We start from the raw sequence: 23,583 nt of genomic DNA, 5'->3' as shown, positions 1-23,583 counted from the left end.
CTGTGTAAAATGGAAAGTAGACAAAAAAGTAACCGCAGAAGTATTAAATCAGCTTTCAAACCATCAAGCTCCTACTGAGGAGCTTCAAGATAGAAATGAATCTCTTTTCAAGTAATTTCTCCTGCGTAATTTCCCTGTAGAGTTCAATAAAAAAAAAAAAAAAAAAAAAATTAATAGGGAGGAACAAGCTGATAAAGGGTTCCGTGTATGGTGCTCCATTCCAGGAGCATGGTGGTTAGAAGCTGATTTGCTACCTCAGGCCCTTTTTGATTTGGAGTAATTTATCTAACCATTTATTCCTAATTTCACCAGAGTAATTAATGGCATAAAGTAGTTTATGGATGGATTGTGTCCCAATACTTTTAAAGATATATATGAGTTGTTGAACTGACTGGAAAAAGATTTTCTTTCACTTTGATGGTGTTCATAGGTTGCAAGATTCTATAACTAATGGCTTAATTTTACATCATGTTCGTGTATAAAATGCACAGCAGATTAGCTACCGTTGATCTGATATGAATTACAATACAGCCGTGTATTTTTTATTTATATCAGTCTTGTACAAAAATGCACCATCAATGTACTACTCTGCAAACTTACAGAGCTAAATGCAGAATGCATCTGCCATTTGATGGACACTTTAAGCCTAAGCACCTTGTTCTACAGAAGAGCATGCATTTTTAGCATGGATGGCCACAAAGGGACTGAACCCCTAACCCTGGCAGCACCAGTGCCATACACTATGCATTAAGCTGCAAAAACATCTCTAAACATCTTCTTTGACCTTCACAGGCAATGGTTGTTTATAGGTCTGCTGGGCTGTATACGAGATGTTCATGCTGGCCACCAGAGATACATAATGGCATTACTGAGTACATGTACCGAGTTCACTGTCTGGCACCTACATATTGACGGTAACGATATCAGAACAATGCCCTCCCTCTGTATGAAATAGCCTTGGCTGGGCCTCTTATTTGGCTGTGGAGATCCTAGTCCTGCAACATTGTGCACTGACCAAGGTTGTTATTTGTAAGCTAATGGGAACACAATTCCCTTTCAGTCATTGTGAGGTCGCATAGCAACTCATTTTTTGACCTGAAGTATATGTGCGTATGTTTGTGTGTCTGTGTGGGTCTGCTTGTGTGTCCTCATGTGTTTTTGCCTGGGTGTGTGTTTGTGTGCTTGGTGAATAGAGAACTTACCTGATTGCCCAATTGCCAGAGACATTTACGGCCAGGTAAAACCTTCTGTAAATGTCGTTTGCACCGGTTACAAGGAGGGTGTGGCGGACAGCCAGGGCGCAGTTCAGCGGGGCTCTGCCAAGTTAACGATTGATCATGGTAAGGTTAGGAGGCGGAGTAGGTGGGTTGTCAGAACCCCAAAGATATTCACGTCCTCATTACTGGGGGTCACAGTGTCCATGCCCTGCATGCTCAACTGAGCCGCTTGAGTGCTCATGCACTAACAGCCAAGCTGCACTGTTAGCAGAAACCTCTTTCTGTCCCTCCTCACATTGCTTCACTTATAAAAACAACCACTGTAGTTCCCAGTGCCTGTCCTGGTGGGCTACTATGACATTTACAGTGGTGGTGGTTTTGATAATGTGTTCAAGAATGGGAACTAATGTCACTGAAATGACTGTGTAGCCAAGTTTATAATGCATAAATGTTAACATAAGTGCAAAATATAACACTGCTCCTTGTTAATAGCAGCTTGTTACACAGTGGGTTGTGGAGATTTCTGCGGTCCTTTCTCAAAGATGGCTACCAACAACAACAAAAGTATTGGTGAAAGAGCCTACATGTTTGGCCTGCACCTATAAATTATAAATTACAGTCTTGTCCTTAGCTTCCACAAGGTGATAGGTAGGAGGAGTATCCCTTAGATGCAGCTCCGTTCATCAGTTTGCTCCAAAAAACAACAAAACAAAACAAAACAAACAAACAAACAAACAAAGCTGCAATAATTGGGCAGCATATATATCTATCTATATCTATTTATTGATATATCTATATCTATTTATAGATAGATATAGATAATCAGATAGATAGATAGATAATGCTGATAAGGACTAGTTTAATTTTACTTACCCTTACTTACCAATCAGAGGTTGGCCCAATGAGGGAACCTCCAGTACCAGACTGTTGTTTGTGATAGGTTTCTGCAGGATACAGTAATGCCCCCAAAATCACCACTAAAAATCATCTCAGGCCGATGTAAACTGATGCGAGAGAAACTTTTGGATCCCCTGACTGACACTGCATATGTTTATAGGTTGGAAGACTTGACGACAAGAATGAATGGACACAGCTAGCAGCGAGTGTAGCCGAGTGAATCCGAAAACCTGCTGACCGACCTGTGTGTGTTTTCTCCGTAGAGGCAGAAGCGTGACTGTGAGGGAGAGGGAACAACAACTCCTTACCTTGCTACACACTGCTGCGAGTGTTTTTTTTTGGGAGTTGTGCTTTCGAATTACTGGACACTTGCAGCCGAAGAAATAACTCAAAACTGAGTTGTGTGGTACGCAGGCAACACCGGACACTTGAGCGAGGCTGACGTTCACGAGAGACGAGAGCAGCTAGCTGCCACGAATAGATCCAGTATCCACGACCCCGCTCGGCCGGGATAGTACCTCGTGTTCCTCTGCCACTGGACTCCTATCTTTCCCCCCTCTTAATTCGCTCCCCGGGTTGGTTGTAACTCCTTTTTCAATTTTTTGAAGTGGATTTTCGTGCCACAAACTGAAGACGGGACTAAAAGAAGTGTTTCAGAGAAGGAGAGAAATGCCAACGGCGGTGACAAAGAGGAGATTCAGTAAGTGTGCACCGTTATCTTTTCAATGTCCCCCATTGAACTTGAAACGCAACCTCAGTCTGGCCGTAGTTGCTAAACTTGCCGAATATATGAACGAAATTGATTCTTGTGGGTGTATGTAAATTGTTTTTATGAAGGGGCTTTACTTCGCAAATACCTTTATTGGTCTAAATTTCGAAATAGGTAAGCTCCGCATTGCGCGACCAAATCGCGTTTCAGCTAATCAGACAGCCACGCATGCAGTTTGTTGCGCTTTTTTTTATTTGCTTAATGTTGACAACTTCAAATGGTCAGCCCAAAGTAATAGCCTGATTTTAGAGTCCCCCCGAAATGCAAGATCTGTTCTGGTGACAGAAGCCAGGCGAGTGAGGGGAGATTATTTGTGGGGGGGGAAAAAAACAACTAACGCTAGAAAAAAAAGCGTTTATTTCCAGACGTATGGACAGATGGCTGCGAAAGGAATCAAGTGGAATAGTGAATGAATCAGAGGAAAAGCTCTAAACGGCTTCCTCGGTTCTTTCTTTCAAGTGTTTTTCGGGCTAGACAGCTGCACAGAGTTGGCCGCAAACTGCATCCACACACTTTTCAGTGAGAAAACGGGCGTTTAATCTTTGCAAGGAAGAAAGCTTCCAGCAAGCAGAAATTGTGTCGAAAAACACTGATGAAATAACAAATACCAGCAGTAGTAATTTATGAGATCTTGGCCTGTGGGGCGTGACGTCGTCACTCGATTTCTTTTTTCTTTTTTCTTTTTTTTCTCATTGCAGCATTAAAAACCCTGTCTCTTCCCTGAGTTAATAAGAGAATGTGTCCATGGAATGCAAGAGCACTCTGTAAAGCTGCCTTTTCACTTCGTTAGTGCGCGTGCATGCATGCGTGCGTGCGAGCGTGTCTGTGAGCGCATGAGCGCCCCCGGCACATGAAATCTCTGCTTTGCTGTATTTATCATTACATGAGACAGACGCCGGAGTACTTGCATGCCCATCATTTGCAAATGCTCCCATCATGTCTGTGTCAATCACCTCCCCTTTAAAAAATCTTTAAAAATCGGTATCCCTGCAGCACTAGTTCCTGAGAAAGGTTTCAGAGTATGAATTTTGTTGCCTGCATTTGAAGCAAAAATCATAAATTTTAAGACTGATCCTTTAGAGAATACAATTTCAACCTCATTTTTGTGACAGGCGGTGCAGATACACCACTTTGCCAGCTTTCCTTCATAGAATAGCCCAAAGCCTTCTTCCTGTCTTGAACAGATGTGGAAAAAAGGAGGCTGCTTTTCGCTGGGTGGATATATAGAAAGGTTTTCAGCATTGCATCAACTGAGCTGCAACCCCCCATTTCAGTTTATTTTAGGAAAGGATTGGAGACAGTTTTGAGGGTGATCTTGAGTGACAGTGTGAAGTGGCCTTATGGCCACCCCCTATCAATACATGCCACCGATTATAGCTGTTAGGCACAATGCACAGACCTAACCGGGAGCCAAACTGTAATGGGATGATAAAGGGTGGGTTAGTTACTTGGAATTGCATCAGAGGCTTGCTGCAGTTAAATCTTAGGCCCCACTGCATGTTTGGGTTTCTAACCTTCAGCTCATACTAACTGAAAATAAAGTGACAGCATCCATTCCTATTTCACATTTAAGGTAATTTAATGTCATAGTATGCTTTCCTGTAGAATATGGTCTACACAGTTTTATGAGGCTTCGGGGAGAGAGCCTACATAAAGTTAATGGCTTGGACATTCAGGATATTTGTCTCAGCACTAGAGAGTACCAGGTGCTTATTTGAGACAGGCTATTACAGCAGACAGACTATTATGGGAGGCCTTTTCCTTCAGAAATCAGTTTAAACTATGTGGTTCTCTTTGGATCGCTGCCGGAATACCTGGAGCTATCTGCTGTGGCTCCTTAATTTTGCTGTGCATATTTGATCACTTAAGCCTGTGTTGATGTTACTGTTCGGTGCCATGCTACTGCAGAGGCAGGGTTTCCTCCCCTTTCACTGATGTTGGTGAGACTGCAGGCTTCTAATAGTGAGTTTATGTTTGCTTGTTTCTGTGTTTATTCTCTGTTTTGTTTTGTTTTTTGTTGTGAGTTTTAGATTTTTTTTTGACTTTTGAACATTTTTTTTTTTTAAAACTAAATGCCATCTTCAAGACTGTTTATTTGGTGCATTGTAACACATTCCTCATGCCATCAAGCCTAGTCTGTACTAGAGACAATTGAAAATAAAAAGGAGAAACATGGCTTATTCGACATAATCCTCCGGAGGGAACACAGGGTGTCCTACAATGAATCTCCACTTCGCTCTCATTTTTTCTCACTTGCCAAGGGGGTCAGCAGTTCATTCTGTGTTTCCACTGGGATTTTTTTGCAACAGTGGTTGTGAAGGAAATCAGTGTAGGCACTTGTTGGCGACGCTCCCTGCCACGCATGCATACTGGCAAAGGCTAGGATACATAAAAAATCTGAGCCAATGTTGGCTCACAGGCTTTCTAGCCACCTCACCTGTAAAGCTCGGGTATTACTGCCATGCACCAGTAGAGGCTTGTGTGAAAATTTAACAAGATTTATACACATTTTCATGGTGGAGCTCTTGTGTTTGTCTACAATTGCATGTCCATGGCCTGTATGAGTATGCATGTGTTTGTATGTATTTTTGTAGGGTATTTCCTAGCAGGTCTGGGCTGAGGCTGCTAGCCAGAGCATCTGCCTCAGCTTCCTCATTTTGCCGGTGTTTGCTGGCAGAGGCCTGGCAGAATGACACTGTTAAAGAGTTCCACCTCCTTTGTGGCCACATGCTGAAAAACCACTCGGCACAAACCTCTCCCAGCTGACGCTTTCTCATGCTTTCCATATGGGTAGAATCTGGGTAATTTCAGGGCCCTGGAGTTCTAATGAGAGGTTTTGCCTGTAGTATGTTGGTCTGTGGTGGGCGGGATCAACGTTTTTGGGGTTTATAGGGGATTATAAGTGCTCCGAGACGCCTCACTGGCCCACTGTCAGGGCGTTGGCACAGAGAAACCCAGAACTCTTTTTAACCAGGCAAACTGGTTTGAACTAGTTGTGATGGGACTGTTTGGCATGGCTGTTAAAGGAGCCGTACTATAAGCCAAATTTTACATCTAAGGTTGCACATAAAGTCAACTTCATGCCTCGGCTGCTGGCTTAAAAAGGATGAAGATGCCTGTTCATGAGTAGAAAATGTGTGTTGGTTTTCCACTTGGAGTGTAGGATGTTACATCTCACTTGGTTGTTCAGAGGGATGCCGTGGGCAACTACTATTGTCCTGTTCAGCATCCCATAAAGACTGGGTGCTCTTAGTAACATGCATGGTGGGTTTTTAACAATGCTTGTTTCTTAACGTCAGCAGCATGGAGGGAAGGAGTGATTTAGTACTCTCTCGGCGAGGGTAATGTAGGAGCAATTTGACTGCTGATTGAAACCAGGTCTCCCATTTCAGAGTCGACTGGTGGCATTATAAACCATTTACACTGATGTTTTACGGGGCATCCCTGCAATGGGGAAAGTGGAAACAGACATAGAACCCAAAAAATGGCCTGAGCTACCACCAGTAGCCTATTTTAAGCAATTCCTTATGTGCACTTCTTCTTATTTTTCTTTATTTATATATTTTTTGGAAGACGATGTAAGTACTACTGAGTGAAGACAGTGATGACATTGAAAGGTCAAATGTAAGGTTAATCGGATTTGTCTGGTTTTCATTTGAGCAGAAGGACCCCGAGGATATAGGCTGGTAATCTTGCATATCCAGACCTTTCCCCTAACTTTATGCTTCTTTCACACATGCAGCATTTGTTCTGTAAATGTTACAGAGCCTTTTTTGTTTAGCCATCATGTATGAATGACAGCGGGAGCCAAATCCCAACAAAACAGGCATAAGGAATTTGCTGTGTCAAGATCTTGTAGCACAGTGTTCCTGTTCAAGCTCTGTATCACCATGTGTGAGAATAAACCCATTAACAGACCAAGCACACACAAGTTTATTTAATATAAACCCCTATTAGACGGCAAATTGGAAAAAAAAAATGCCAAAGGGAGCTCCTCTGCAACCCGAGCGTAAGAGTACATTTGTTGGCAGATGTCACTGATGGTTAAAGATGCAGTTTTACAAAATAACTAGCCTCCTCAGCGCACAGGGGAAGAAAAAGCAAAAATCCCACATAACAAGCAAACTGATATCCTACCCTACTTTGTGGGTGTATTCATGTGGGCAGGGAAAGTGAATGAGTAACTCTTTCCCCTCCGTCAACAGCCATGCGTGCCCTTGAGCAGAGCACTTACCTAACCCTACCAAACTCAAGGCCCGCGGGCCACATCAGGCCCATGGCACAGTTATATCTGCTCTAGGACTTCAGATATTATTACTGGTCCTGTTCCATATTGCCCACAACGCAGATACTACAAACACCAACGTGCACTGCAACGTCCTGCGGTGTTAACGCCACATAAAACCTGCATGCACCCCACTCCCTCCTCCTCCTGACGAGCTCATCAGCCGCCCGGCAGATCACTTGCCTCAAAACATTTATTACAGGGGTGTCAAACTCGTGCCATGGAGGGCCAAGAGGCTGCAGGTTTTCATTCCAACCAACAACTCCACCAGGTGATTTCACTGATTAGTCCCGCCTCTCTGTTTCGAGGTAGGGTGATCAGTGAAATCATCAGTTGTTGGTTGGAATGAAAACCTGCAGCCTCTTGGCCCTCCATGGCACGAGTTTGACACCCCTGATTTATTAGCTAGCTACCTTGCTAATAAACCAGCCAAAAGCAATGTCAAACCAAAGCCTTAGGGAACATTATGAGACAGTTCTGTATTTTTATGTTTTTTTTGTTTGTTTGTTTGTTTGTTTGTTTTTGTTTTGTTTTTGCATTTTTTTTTGTCATCATAGGTGAGCCTATATGTTGATGTTTGACTTTTGAAATACTTTGGCTTATTCTGACAAAATGACTCATGTAGTTTAACATGTAAATAACTGTTTGGTTTTGAGTTGGATTTGTGTGCCATTGATGTGCATGTATGAGTAAAAACATGTATGACTTCGTGATTGACACCCCTGCCTTAAAGGAATACTTCACCCATAAGGTATTTTTGAATCAAGTAGTCACTGTATGTTGTCTTCAGCCTCTGACGAAGAAGGCTTTACCCACAAGCCTTAGTGGTAAACTCATATTCCAAAAATGCAAGCCATCTCGGATCCAATCGAAAACTGAGGCTGTAATTTTACGAATTTTGCAACAGCAAAACATGAAAATACATGTGTTTGGGAAGTACTACTGAGGATAGGACTGCTTACTGGAGACTTGGAATATACAGCATGATGAGCCTTTTAAATGGAACTTTTGATGGTGTTTTGTTGTCCTAAAATTGTGCAATTAAGGCCCCATTTTCCCCACTGGATCAGAAATGGCTAGCTTTTTTGGAATACGAGTTTACCATGAAAGCTTGTGAGTAAATCTCTCTTTTTCGGAGGTTGAAGGCAGCACATGCTGAATACTTGATACTAAAATGATGCTTTATGGGTGAAGTATTCCTTTAATTACTCTATTGGAGCCTCTCAGTGGCATACAATGCAAGATTGTGGCTGTGCTGGGCTACTCCTGGGGTGTGAATGTGTGTAACTATGAATGTGAAGCAGAGTGGTGCTAAAAAACAGCAAGCAAGCTCACTTGACTTTTTCTACATAAATAAAGGATAACAAAATTAAAAATAGATAAAACACCACAACAAAAGTCACAATGGCAGAGTAACCTCAGCTGGCCCTGTTTTCAGCTCTCCTCTAGTCTGTGTGAGGAGCAGTTGTTGGCTTTGTGAACAAGCCAGACCCACCACCTTCCTGGAAAGGGTAATGCAGAATTATTACATATTTCTTATCTGACAGTGACTTTTGGTCACCTTTGTTTTATCTGTGTGTGAGCTCCAGGAAATGGGTCTGGTGTAGGTAGTTTTCTGATGGCAAACTAAAGAGGGATTTAAAAAAAAAAAAAAAAAAAAAAATTGATGTACGTAAATTTTTTGTGTTTATTGAATCACATTAATTCAGGACAGTGCTAAATTGGGGAATGGGGTTGGTGGGGGTTGGCGTGACCTCACAAACCAGACATTGCTTGCTGTTATGCATGTAGGACACAGACGACTGAGTGCAGGGGAGACGTGAGAGTAAAATGGGGGCTTGGCAAAGGGATGGAAAAAAAAAAAAAAACATCAGTAATACGAGGTTGTCCATCCACCAGCTGAAGTGCAGACATAGAAACCAAACAGGGTAGGGGACAAATGTGGATTTACACCAGCAAAACTCACTGAGAGGAAAATCAATGAGGTAGAAATTGGATTTGAATTGAAGTTCAAGGAATCTGAGTACTTTAAATGAGATTGAAGTGACTCATTAGATTGATATCCTTGCCCAATTAAATTCCTCCTCCTTCAGTGTAAATCAGCTTTCATCTGCTAGTAGATCTAAATAAACTTTCATTTCAAGCTTTCTGAATTGAATTGGATTTTTTTTCACACATAGTGATTTAGTCTAGCATTGACCCTAAGCTAAACTGATTAAAAATTTAGTCATCAAAAAACTCAAGCAGCTAGTCATCAGTTAATTCCTTGCAGACAGCTGAAAAATGTCACTGTTCTTTTTTTTTTTTTGCCATAGACTAGATTTTCTGATGTGAGTAATGTAACTTGGAGATAACTGCTGTGCAATATCATACACACATTGTGCAGTCAGCTGCCCATTGATATGCATGACAAAGTCTGTAGTGAGATGTAGAAACTGTTGCTATTCATCAGCTGTCCCTATCATCTCAGATGGGTCCCAGATGGCTCTGCGTTCTCACCACACAGGGCATCTAATTAAAACTTTTAAAGGATAACCAGCAGACACACAAAAACTGGATTGTTTTCGGCTGGGATAATTGTTTTCATAAAAGTTAGGTCTTCCATTTTAGAATGCCTGCGTACCTATTTGCTTCAGATTAAATCTCTATTGACATGTAAGAGAAGCTTCACGAAAGCACAATTAATTATCTGTTGTTGTATATTGTAGCACGTCGGCATATTGGCAACGCTGAAACATTTCATTTGGCACATAAGGTCCACTCTAGTTGAAAATGGTGAAAATGTTAGAAGATGCAAAATGCAGTGTTTCCCCAGGCTTATTTTGCAGGCCTGGTGCTATTGCACAAACATAAATGAGATAGATAGATAAACTGACACAGCATACAGGATGGCATGTTGGATGGTAGGGCGCAGCAGGCACTATGCACTTTTTATTTACATTAAAATGTTTGTTCACTCTGTACTGTATATTTAAGATTTAAAATGAGCATAAGGAGAGGATGCTTAATAAGTTGCATAATGTATAAAATTGGTTTTAACAAATTAATAATACAGCATTCCTCTGACCTTGCTGTTCATAAACTCGCGGTACATGATTCATTGCTGTACCTTTTCTGTCTGAGCTTAAAGAAGATTTTCACCATGGAATCATGAAAGGAAATTTTGAACACATCGGGCCCATTTATTGAATTCTTCCTGCAGACTTCCAAGTGGTCTACCTGTAGCCTGTTTCTGAGGTTTCACCATCAGTAAGTTAAAATTTGCCTGCATTTAGTACATTCTTAAGCTAAAGGTTAGATTTGTGTTGCTGTCAAAAGCAGTCATCAGTTATATGTAACCCAGTGCCCTTTTCATGCCAAAAATCATAAATAACTGATATGCAGATGAATGGGTATTTGTCACGAAAGCTCTGAAAAACATGACTAGTTTTTTAGTGGTCAGTCGCATTTTTGTAATTAGACAAAATCATATATAAAGGATTTTATTGGCCTGATGACATTCACCAATGGCAGTAGCTGCTATTTGTCCATCCACTTCTATCTAGGGCTGAAGACTATCCTGTCAGTGGGAAAAAAATGTGTTTGGGATGGGCTGACATCTCCTACGGCATGCATCCAGGACAAAAGGGGATTTTGGGGGACTTAATTATCATTATTTTTATGCCTGTCACATAGAAAATGACAAGTTGATCGACTGCACATCTATAGTGCCTACAGCCAGTGTGTTCTACTTTGAAACAGTTGTTTTTCGCCAAAGAAAAGTCTTGTGAAAGAAGATTATGTTAAAGATTGTTTCATAAATTTGTATGATTGATTTGTGCTCATTCAAAGGTAGTATAATGAATGCCAGTAATGTATCGGCTATCGTCCAAACTATTATTTTGAACATAGGTATTAGTATCAGCCCAGAATTTTACAAATTGATGCATCATAACACCAAACATATGTTGGTCTGATCCATATTCAGATTAGGTGTCTAGAAAATGGTGCCGCTTTGTTGATGGTCCTGTAGATTTATGATGACGTAGCCTGATATCCTCCACAGTTCCTGCTTCTGTATGGATTCTCAGCCTAGGTTATGGTACATGGGACTGATATATATCAGATCCTGTGTATTCTTAAATGTGCAAGGGAAGTGACAGGAACATGCAACATGCGTGTCAGGGCTCACTGCCTTGGCTGTGTATTTGCCCAGTCAGCAGAAGTGAACAGATGACGCACTCTTTCATTTCAGACAAGAACTGGATGGGGACAAATGGAGCAACGGCTCATTGGCTGGTGTCATTTGTTTTGCTTGTCATTGTCTTCCCATTCGTTTCTGGTTCTCCACTAATTAGCACACACACATGCACACACACAGATGCACAAAATTATGTGAAGGTCAAACAGTAGACCATCTTATGAGGGCAGACAAATGTCACAGGATACTCTGTGCTATGAAAAGAAAAAAATGTGGCAAATTCATGTAGGTTATGTAGATTAAATGTTCGGTGCACTGAAGAGTTCTCACACAGAACCTGGCCTGGATTACTAATTTTGACAAACAGTGCTTTGTAATAACAGGCAGTGAGAGCAGATTTGTCTTTTGAGAAATAGCAAGCAGGTCTTCTGGTCTTGATTTTATTTTTATTACTCACTTACTGGCATCCACAGTCAACATCCTGTTACACTGTTGTAAAAATGCTGATAAGATATGAAAAAAACATTTGGAATTTGTCAGGCATAAAGCTTTTCTCTTGTGGCATGTTGTTGAAGAAGGTCTTATGACTTCACATGTTTTAGCTTGCATGTTTTCCTGCATCTGAGGTATGTCAGTACCACAGCTTTTCCCTGTCTTTTTCTCTTTCTCTGCTCCTGTCCTCAAGGGAAACTCTGTCCAAGCCATTACTGGCTTTGGTGTAAACAGAGTTATACAAGTGCATTGACAGTCGGCGCATGGGACTTTGTGTGCACTATCAGGTGCAAAAAACATGCTGGCCATTACGAAGGAGGATTATGAATTGGTATGATGATGTTTTGTCATGGCACTGCTTATTGCTTATTGTAAACAATAAGACTAGTTCCTGAGTGTGACAGTCAGAACATGGGACACTTTCCGGTACGGAAAAATGCTGGTTGTTAGGTAAGCTTCATGGTAATTGCAGCAACACAGGTCAACACCAGTTTTATTCTCACATACAGATACAGTGAGGTCAGTGTTGATTGTGTTGATTGTGGCGGCTAGCTGGGTGTGCCGAGGCACGACAGCGAGTGGCAGGAAAGTGCATTGCTTGCACTCCCCCTGCCCCGCTGATGTGGCAGATGGATAGGATTTTAGGGAATGGGGGTGGGGCTCCTTGGCAGAGAGGGACAGAGATGACAGCTCTTCCTCCGTGGAGACTTTACCATGGCCTTGGCTCCCTGCACCCCATGTGTGCTCCTGACAGGGCCATGATGCCATCAGAGACCATTAGTGTTGACAGCACGTCATCATGTCACGTCTGAGCTCATAGTCAAGCAATGGATGAATAAGAACAATTCATACAGATGACACACTGCAAATGAATAGGACTTTGCTAATGCCAGTGCTTAGTGATTGATTTTTTTTTCACTACTAGATTATAGCTCCAAGCCCACATATATACTGTACGAGTGATTGCTTCTCTTGCTATGTTTTCCTCGCTGTCCAGCAGCCATCTTGGCCTGCGCCCTCTGTTAGGAGCAGAGACTCTCCAGAAAGCCTTAACAGCATGAGTTTTGAAGGTCTTTCAAAATGGCATGATTTGATTAAAGCCAAATGCATGACACAAGTGAAAGTGTGACTCTGATAAGGCTCTGCAAAGCATATAATTCAGAGACTGAATTAAGGGCTGAGCAAGGCTGAGCAGGATGCTTTCCCACAGCTAGGCTTAAATTACAGGGGAAAAATCAAAGGCTTAGGTGTGAAGTAACTTACTGTAAATAATTTAGATATTAATATTATAATTTATTATTTATCTAGTCTGTGCTTCCAAATGCTAAATGTTTGACTGTAAAATAAGCTTAGAGGTCAGAATCATTTTTATAATATTGTGTCACTTGCTGTGCTTCTTTTAGGACATTGAGTAAGGGAGAACTATCAAAACTTGAGGGAAAAAAGAATGACTTTGTTAACCAGCTATGAGATAATGAATTGACAGTGTGAAGATTGGAGGCAAACAACACACATGGCCTCACACAGCAAACTGAGACTACATCCACACTGATGCGTCTTCATTTTGAAATGCATATCTTTTGCTATGTTGCACCAAACATCCACAGCACTCCGGAGTGCCCGAACCCCTACACCAGAGATTTTTGGATATGAAGCTGACAGTTTATTTGTTGGAATTCTTGTGTGTTATGTAGTTGTCTGGATTGGCAGATATGGAGGTATTGACAAAATATGACAAACATTATAGCTAGGCCCACATACATTTTGTGACTTGATCTTTTTTGTGTAAGTAATTTGCCATCACCACCAAGGGAAAAGATGATTTATATCACCTGTCTTACTCCCTTAGCATTGTATTAGCATTAGTATTTTGTTTCAGTTTAGCTTAGGAGCCTATAGGCCTGACACTTGCAGCTCATTCTGTATCTTTATATGAGATTGTCACATCATGCATGAATTCAGCAGTGTAAATTAAACTTGCTTATCAGCAAATGCATATATCAAGGGCCAGTAGTTAAAATGGTTCAAATTCTTTTAAAATTAGAGAAGACTTTTCCTGCGGGAAGAAAAATGTCTGTAGTGTGGTGATTCTTTGATCTCGGTGAAGCAAAGTGTCAGCTGTGCCAAGCTAAAGTGTCTGCCGGGGTTGAGAGGGGAGGGGATGTGGCCTCAGAACAGCCACACATGGAACAACACTGTCAGGTGATTCTGCCTTCAAAATGAAAGTTTGTCATCGTTAGCCTTTTAAAAGGAATTATCAAGTAATAGTATAAAGTTCCCCTGAATGTATTCACTTAGGCACTAGTTATTACTTACTAAAATGCAAGACATGTTCATAAATATAGGTTTTATACTGAAATTTTGACCTGTGGTATTTTTATACTGTAAAAAGGAACATTCTGCTCATTTTGTGCTTCAGTATCTTTTGTTACGTAGTTGTCAATGCATTGATCGAATGAAGAACTTGTTCCTGTAATTGCTTTTTAATAGGCTGATATTACACTGCATGAATGAATGTCAACTGAATGGCGCTTGGATTGGTGCTTGTATCGCCCATTCTATTAACTAGAAAAAAAAATGTTATTGCCCCACCTCCAGCCAAAATATGAGCAATATTCTATTTTTGGGCATTCACCTTGACTGATTTTGGACCAGTTGCATTTTTTTTATTTATATGGTTATATACATATTATTATAATTTGTCATTAATACGTCTCTCAAAAATGAAATGTCAACTGTATAGCTATGCTTGCCATGTAGGTCATCACAACTGGCCATTGCTTGAATTAATCACATGCTATTTGAAGTGAGGAACCTGATAAGGCCTGTTGAAGATGAGTCTAAAATGTGACATATTTTCCAGCAGGCACATGGCTTTACTGTTCCACTGTCATATCTCTGAACAAGTATTTGAAATCACACGAAATGAAGAACCACTGGGAATCCTGAGTTTCCGTTTAATGGATTGTCTGTACAGTGACCTCAATGATAAGTTGCTGTAGCCTATTTATGTATAAATATAGGCTATGATAATAAAAGTGGCCCAGTACTTTGTTGCACATTACCAGCATTCATCAGGCTCACAATAACTACTTCTCAAGGTTAGACTCTGCAGCAGAGCCCAAATTGTATGGAATTTTCCTAAGTGCAGACAGAAGGTAATGTAATATTGCAGTTTGAGGCTCCATTGTGGTTTATGCGGTGGCAAGGGGAAACTTATTGGGGTGTCTTCTATAATAAATGTAATGTATCATATATTTAATGTATATGGAGTCAGAGTTAAAGCTTTTAAGCTTCTTTTCCATTCCAATAAGGTTCATTGCTCACTTCCCATTATAACGTGTCCCTGTGTAGTGTATCCTCCATTTGCTCAATGCAACCTTTTTTTCAGCAAAAGAGCTAACTCTGATTCAGACATTCTGCTTTTGAAAACTGTCAAACAAGTCTGTGCATTTTTTTTTTTTTTAAAAAAAGGCCAAATGTATTTTCCTGCTGCTAGAAATAATGTCGACCGTTTCTGAGGTTGACATCTCTGTAGCATTTGTTGCTGCCCTAAACATAAAACTGTAAGGAAACAGTTTAATTTTTTATCGATTTTTTTCCGTATCATTATTTTTTTCATTCAAACCTGTGTCACCATATTTACTGTGTGCAAAGTAAGGATCGTTTATGTCACTCAGCATGCCTGAATCTAGCTTTTATTAAAGGTGTTGTTGCCCATATTTTAAAGACAGTAGGACAGTTACCCGATAACTGGTGAATGGCTGAGGCTCTGCTGCCTTCAATTCTGAACTTCTTTTGTTTGTTGTCTGTGTTTAGCCTTCATGCTCTTTAGCCTGAGTTTTAGAACTTTTTGGCCATAGTCCAGAAGATTTTCCTTTCCCACCACTTTTTGGTTTTGTCTACCAGGAAGACTCAAGAGGGCCCTGTGGACACAGCAAGGTGAGATCCACACTGCAGCTCCTCTAAGAGGGCAATGATTCATGAGGCTGGCTCTCCTGTCCCTGGGGCTGGGAGGAATAGCTGGCATTATCTCCAGCAAATGGGTTTGAAAATGCTCTTGGCCAGGTTGACCAAGGCACTGATTTATAGCTCAAGACACGCTGAACAGTTATTTTCCAGTGTAGGTATGCCCCCACCCCCCCATTCACCCACCCACACCGACACACACACACACACACACACACATACACATATGCACAATCTCGCGCCCGCACACACACACACACACACACACACACACTTCCCCACCTTGTCCCCCACCATCAAGTTTATTCTGCCCATGTATTTTTTAACAGCAAAAAGAAAAGCAACCACTAGATTTATGACACCAAAGTTGTGGAGTGAGGGAAGTGAGCCCATTGTTCTTAATGTGTCAAGCATGCGGATAAGCAATTTTCCCACCTTTATCTTTCTTTGTCAAGAAGTATAGGCCTATATATAGATATGAACCTTATCCTTGACTTGAAGTAGGAACCACTGTCAGAAAAATAGAAATTGCCTCTGTTGCTTTTAATCTTGCATCGGTGAAAGTAAACTCCTCTCTTTTTCTCTGAAATTGTGTGTTTAAGCTCTGTTGGATAATAGAGGTGTTAAAGAAGAATGCAGATTGCTTCATTTTCCTCCCCAATAAGATCCTTGTCCCTTTCTGAACCGTGAATCCTGTCAGTAGTTCTGGATTCTGCTTTCAAACTGGTAATATTTCCTGCGACATGTGTTAATTAATTGGCAGAGGAAGTTGAAAATGTTTTAGGGAAAAAAAGTCCCAAACACAATCACTTGAAATGGTTCAGATTTATTCAAAGCCCTCAATTGTCACAAAGCAATTAACCAAGCAAATAACTTCATCAAATCCTGCTGAAGGGCTGAGAATTTTCAAGTCTGAATTGATTCCCCCTGTTCATCTGCACTACAGAAAAAGCCTCATGCTCTACACGCAAGGAGGCGTCAACCTCGTTGTTAAGTCAACAAGGATTACTAGCTGACAGCATGTAAGTGATAATAATGACGGCACAACCAATATGTTTTCACATCAAGCATGTCCTTTCCTGTGATTGTGTTCCTGCCTTTTTTCATCAGAGTGAATGGAAGTGCAGGGACCGGCACAAACACGGGCGGGAAAATCAGACTGCAAACAAGTGCTGCACAAACCGGATCTGACTTACTTTGTGGAGCGTTTCAAATGTAAACTGACAGGGAATGTTTTAGCCAGCATCACCTGCTTCCAGTATTGCGGTCCGCCCCATTAGAAAATGCCCAGTTGTGTCTCACCATTGTTACATAAGACCCACATGAAAGCAGAGAGGAACCTCGTTCCTTGACTCTCGAAGGAGCTACTGGAAGTTTCTAGAGGATCAGCAGCAGTTGCTCTGAGTTTTAATGAGTGACATCTAAAGGCTGGCTGACTCAGAAGTCTCCACATGGTGTCCACACTATCTGCCATCGCCTCAACCTCCTTGTCCTCCCCCTGTCAGAACTTCACCTTTTCCAAGCTGGATGCCAATGTTTCTAAATGGTGTACTTACAAGTGGATTATTTCAAAGGGTACGTGTCAGACAGATCTTTATCTGGCGGCTTGGCAGCTTGACTCGGACTCACTCAGCTTCCTGTCTCTGCATGTTGATTAGCTTGTTTTTCTCTCCTTTCCCTGCCTTGCTGTGCAGTCTTCTGTGCTAACCCACCTCATGTGATGCTGGCTTAGTTAGTAAACTCAAAGGGAATGGTTAATCCTTTTTCTGTCTTGTATACACTAAGGTAATTGAATTGAAGGGTATACAGTAAGGACTAGGAATATGTGTGGAGCAAGAAATGGAGAATAGGATTAGGCTACCTTTGCATTCTGGCTCTGCAGTGTGATAAGCCACAGCTCTTCTATAAGGAAGAGCCATATTTTGACTGCATTGTGAAGGATTCTGCAGGGGAGTCCCTAAACTGAATTCAAGTCATTATTACCTGAAAAGACACTGTCTTTTGGGCATTTGCTCCTCGGAACGTATCAATTTTCAGAATCAATTTCCTCTTCATGTCATTAATCAACATGGGTTTTCGTGCACAGAGCACTGATCATTGGGGCTATTAAAGTGATGGCATGGCTTTAGGGAATAGAAATTGACCAAAATCTCACCAAATAGAAACCAGACAGAGGCAAACGATTTTTGCCTGTATTTTTACTTACTTTTCTCCATTCTCACATTTGCATTGGATTCTGCTACTACAAGGCTACATTTCATTTCACTCTTGCGCTAAATATTCAATACTGTCGACTCACAGGAATACACAAAGTTTTTGGCAAATACGGCCTTTGATCAATTCTAAGCTTTGATCAACTTACCATTGCGTGACAAGAACATTGGAGCTTCACCCCTGTAAGTTTAGTATTTAGTGTGGTGTGGTGCTTTGGAGATAAGGCAAAGCACTCTCCCATTTGCCAAAAAATTATGCGTTTGTTCCATGACATTCAGGCTTTCATATTTAGTAGGAATACTACATCAGTGCTATTACTGTGAAAATTCATGTGATTTTGCTCACTATTGTATCAGAAACTGTTTTCAATAGAAATGGCAAAGTGCATTGACAGCTGTATTCATATTAGGTTTTCATTGATGAAACTGTGAAGTGACATTGGGAAAAGTGATAAAAGGCTTGTGAGATGGGGTTTGAAGTGAAAATCAACAGACCCGCTAAATATCTGACCCAAGGCAAATGATAAAAGCGTTTTATTTTTTTTTTGTCTTGCTCTCTTGAAGATTGAAGAACATCATGGATTTAAGAGATGGCCCAATGCAGTCTTCCAGCAGGTGTTTTAACTCTTTCCCAATATTCTCACAGACTACTCATTTTAAATGTCTTCATATTTACTCCCCTCACAAAGTTCTTTTTTCACTTTGATAACATTATGCTTTGTTTTGTATTCAAGTCTTTGCTCTAATTTACCAATAAAATTCAGGCTTAGGCCAGTAAAACCGCTCAACTGAAAACACACACCAATCATGTGCAACGGCTTAGCCAGAAAACGTGTTTCTCTTGCTACAAATCTTATCTCTACTTTTGTACCTTCTGCACAAAGCCAAAGCACTTTGATCTGATCTGAAAGTAATGTGCGGGCACATTTTATCTGCAGAGACACGCACTGAATCCAAACAAACAAACATCAGAGCATGGTCCAGCAAGAGAAAAAAGTCAGATTATTTTAATTGAAAAAATAATTGGAGTTCTAATTGACTCCCTCTGAGGTACACCTCTGGATGATATTTGATAGAAGGCAGGGAAAGCTGTACGGTAGGACACAGGAGTTTTACCCTTAAAGTTACAGGGATTAGAAACATGTACGTCAGTTGTTTCTGCATCATAAAAATAAACAACAACAAACTGTAGCCCTTAGAACATTTTGTCCTCCTCAAACTGAGATATCAGAAGCCTAGCGTCCTACTGATTGCCAGCCTTCTTACAATACTTGAGCCAAAGTTGATCTGGATTTAAATGTGTAGCTTTTTGCTCTGTTAATGGACGTAACAGATTGAACAAAAATTCCAAATTTATTTGTAAGTCCATAGAAATGTAGCTGTGATTTAATTTGGAAGCAAGGACTTCTTGTACCTAAGTGTTGGGTGATTTAACGTCCCTGGTCTCGGTCAAAAAGCAACAAGCTGGAGTCCTCTAAAATGCCAACAAACAAAATATGATTTATAAGATAAGCAAAAAATAATTTGTGGTCGTCTGCATATTCATTGCTGACTTATCCCATTATTCAGAGGCTCATTTACATTTTAAGCAGCATATCATGGTCAAGGACTGTGTGTACTTCTTCCTGTGCGCCTCTGGAGCATTCCAATGAGTTCACTCTTTGAGGGAGGAGATGGGCCTATTGATTAGGGACAGCCTGACCTGTGGTGGCAAAAGATGGGCAATCATTCATCCTTAAAGCTTCAAAAGAAACCATGGCAGTGATTGACCTTGTTCAATCTGATTTAAGACAACAAAAATGGCAGCAGTTTATTTGTAGCCATCAGTGAATCTGCATTAATAACCTAATTGGGTTTGTCAGATCAGTGGATTTTATTTCACTGTGAAGTTTTAAGAAAACCTTTCAACTTTTAACTGGTGTCTTACCAATTATCCCACTCCTACAGGCTTTCATCTGTGGATGTTTTTGTCCCAGATGTTAATTACAAAAACATTTGTCGCTAATAAATGTGTCAATCTGTCAGGCTTGATACATTGGCAGCATTTTTCTAATTGGATATTTGACAACCTACATAAGACCTCCTGGCTGACATGTGTGAGTGTGATCAATTCAGGCAACGAAAAAAATGATCAGGATTGATGTTTGATACTTTCTCACAGTGACAGTGACTTTCTGAAGTCTAGTCATCTCCAGAGAGGAACCAATTTTGCATATCAACATCCTTATATATGTTTTCCTTTATCAATGAAATGGCTTAGATCTAGGCCAGAGTAGTTCCTGTGGATGAGTAAAATGTAGAGGTAGACTTCAGCAGTATCATTGGGCCATATACCCATCATCATAAGATACAATAATAGTAATGAGGTATTTGCCAAGCTAAAACATGGAATGGTTATATCAGTTTATGATGTAATTCAGAAATCTGAATACTGATCAAGCACTTGTGTGCCTAGTTTAAGATGTAATTCATCTGAAGTGCATAGCTTCAAATATGAATTGAATACTAATTCCGTAAAATCTGTTGAGATCCGCACAAATTGCCTGTATCCAAATTAGACACTAAAAGCTGTGAAATTTTACATTTCCTTTGCTGTGTGATATGTTTAAAGGTTATCATCGTCATTAAATACAGCGGCATGACTGGGAGAGACGGACACTTTGGTGTTTTGAACGCCGAAAGGTTCACTCTGGATCTTAATGAGCTCTGTGGCAGCCACAGGACCAAGCTCAGTAGGTGTCTGTCCTGAGGCGCTTCTCCCCTCTGGTGCACTGCTTGAACGTGAGCACTTGCCTCTTCGCATTAGCGGGAGCAACAGTGCTGCTACCATTTGACTTGAGGCTTAGAGGCAGACTGACACCGTGTGTGTGTGTGATACTGACACAGGGCGAGCAGCTAGAGCCTGTGCAGAAGACTGGATCCCACCAGCACATGTAAATGAAAAACCAGGAAGGAGTGGGATTATGTCAGCCCTGTCAGTCTAGAAAGTTTGAGGACCAAAATTGTATTATTGCCTGGGGGGCATTCCAAATAAGGCAATATTTTAGCCACATATTATCTGAATTCTGGTAATTAGGATAAACAAACACCCACCAACATGGTTCAACAATAAGGATTACCCGATGGCCTGAGGCTAGTAAGATACAGAATACTCCAGCTGCTTGGTCAAAAAGCCCATCTCTTTCTCCTCTTGCGTCCTTTTTCTAACCAGTCAGATTGGATTTCATCACAGAGCTTGTCAGTGTGCTGTGTGAAGCAGCCATGATGGCATGTGCTCCATTATGAAGCAAAAAGGTGAAGGTCATTTCTTTCACTGTGGTTGCAACGGTTTAATTGGGTTGAAAATGATGAATCAATACAGTACCATTTGTAGGTGATTATCGAGTAAGCTAGGGTGAGCTGGTTGATTTTCAGATATGCTGACAACTCCTGCAAACACACACTGACTGCCGATGACTGGAGCCAGCAGCGCCTATAGTAGCCTGTGTGCTGGCTGTGTGATTGGCTGACAACCATTAGCAGCTCTCATTAATGCACTGACCAGATGGATGAATGGAGACTCACCAGCCTCATGCATTTCCAACCTGGTTTTACTCTTTACTCGTTTTTTCCATGTCGCCGATTACATTCACCGAGAATCCATTATTAGTTGGTTATGAAGCCTCACCCATGCATACATAATGTGTAACAAGGATACCGTGGAGCTGCTATAAAGCATACATTTTGAATGTATTCAGCCAGTTTGATTGTCTGCGTTTCAGTAATTTCGCTGCTGTATATTATATGTAATATACTACTTACATTGAAAAGTTTAGATTTTAGCCTGCTGGAAGTCCATAGTGAAAGCCCACTATAGACAAGAGCAACTATAACCTGCTGGTTTGACTGGGACATTGAACCCTACCCACCAGACATAATTTTACTGTCACCCCGTACCATGGTCATACACAATATGTTTTATTGTTGAATTAGAAAATAAAAAAGGTCTTATTTATTCATGGATCATTATTTGTTTATTATTTGGGTTGTTATGCTGAAGCCCTCCCCCACAGTTTCAAAAAAACGTGGAAGAAACTCTGTCACCTATTTGAAACATTCTTAAAGTTTCCTTTTGTTGCCATTGAATTTTACAAAGTTAAACACCTTGAAAGGCTTAGTGTATACTGCTGCTTTTGTCTTTATCCTTAGGTCTTTACCTCAGTGTTATAGGAGAATGGAAATATTTTGTAGCCTTAAACACAGGGAAATGACTGTTACTCGCTAGGGAGGAGTAAATAATAAATCTATCCCATGTTTTAATGGGTTTCTTATGGTTAAGTGACCATAAGAAAAACCATTTTAGCAAACATTTTATGGCAACAGGAAGGTGCAGTGGTGAGTATATCCCTATGGATTTAGGTTAAAGGGTCATTTGTAGGGTATGACATGAAATTTTTTATATTATGTTCATTTCGATATGGGATGCCTTGTGAACCACTCCAAGATTTGGCCCATCAATCTACCCTGAGAGAGTGGGCTTCGTCACAGGCTGTCCGCCATTCTTTCATTCTGGCCCTGTTGGGAATGGTGATTGGATCCCAGTCAAGCAGCGATAGATGGATTGGCCCTAGACCAGAATGATTGAGTGGCGCTGCTGTGTATGCACGTGTATATAAGCTGTGTGTGTGTGTGTGTGTGTGTGTGTCTACCCTGTATGCATGCTGCTCCCTCAGAACAACAGCACATCTGTTTCACTCCGTCTCCTCTCTCTCATTTGAATTTCGAGTTCTCTCAATCATTGCCGGTACTGCTGTGTTGCCCTGTCTTTTGCATGTGGGATGCAGTGTAGGATGGTAATCCTGCAAATGGACCTTCCTGACTTAGACATCAAATTTCACAAAGAAGACAATTGGGTATCGTGCCATCCTGGTGGAAAATAAACATTTAAGCACATGCTGTTTAAATATCACCTTTGTAAGTTGGGAAAGCGTACGCCATGGCAGATGGATTTTGCTTTGTTTCACAAAGAGGTCAGTGTGGTAATTAGATGATGTTTCCTTAACTAAACCCTTGCTAGTGTTCACAAAATATGAATTCATAAGTGTTCCACAAATCTCACTTTTTCAGCAAATGTACAAGTTTCTTTATTATTCATCAAATATATTTCTAATATTAAAAACAATCATTTTTCTTCTAAAAATGCTTCATAGTAGCTGATTTAAAGGCTTGTCATTCTAATGATTTTGTGAATCATGTGGTATTAGTCTATTCCTTTTTTAATGACTTTGTAATTGCTTTGTTCCTGGTTATTGAGATGACTGCCATGCACTATTACACCAGTTTAATGGTGTATAACTATCCCTTGTAACAAAGCCATCAATCACAGGTGTTTCTATGGTAACAGCATTAGCCACTATGCAGATGTTGTAATCAGCTGTCACTATATGTCACACCTTGTGAGGTACAGCAGCACAAGTAAAACATACAAACTAAGGTAAACTAGCAACTTCAAGTACTTGAGTAAGCCATGCCAGATATTAGTTTTAATGGGGAAAAAAATCCTGTCGATATTCCCTTCTCTG

At 40.8% G+C, this 23,583-nt stretch overlaps 1 protein-coding gene across 3 annotated transcripts in view; it reads left to right on the top strand.

Annotated features, from left to right (window-relative positions):
- Window positions 1-2,363: 2,363 nt before the first annotated feature.
- The window catches only part of ptprfb (protein tyrosine phosphatase receptor type Fb), a 169,024-nt gene continuing 147,804 nt past the window's right edge, over window positions 2,364-23,583 (top strand). For all 3 annotated transcript variants that reach the window (XM_030074275.1, XM_030074274.1, XM_030074273.1), the window contains exon 1: window positions 2,364-2,814. The gene's annotated coding sequence lies outside the window, so the exon portion shown is untranslated. The remainder of the gene's footprint in view (window positions 2,815-23,583) is intronic.

Source organism: Myripristis murdjan, chromosome 17 (genome assembly GCF_902150065.1).
Source record: "Myripristis murdjan chromosome 17, fMyrMur1.1, whole genome shotgun sequence".
Classification (NCBI taxonomy): Eukaryota; Metazoa; Chordata; class Actinopteri; order Holocentriformes; family Holocentridae; genus Myripristis; species Myripristis murdjan.
The sequence above is the reverse complement of the archived record's forward strand: the minus strand, read 5'-3'. Positions and strand labels throughout refer to the sequence as shown.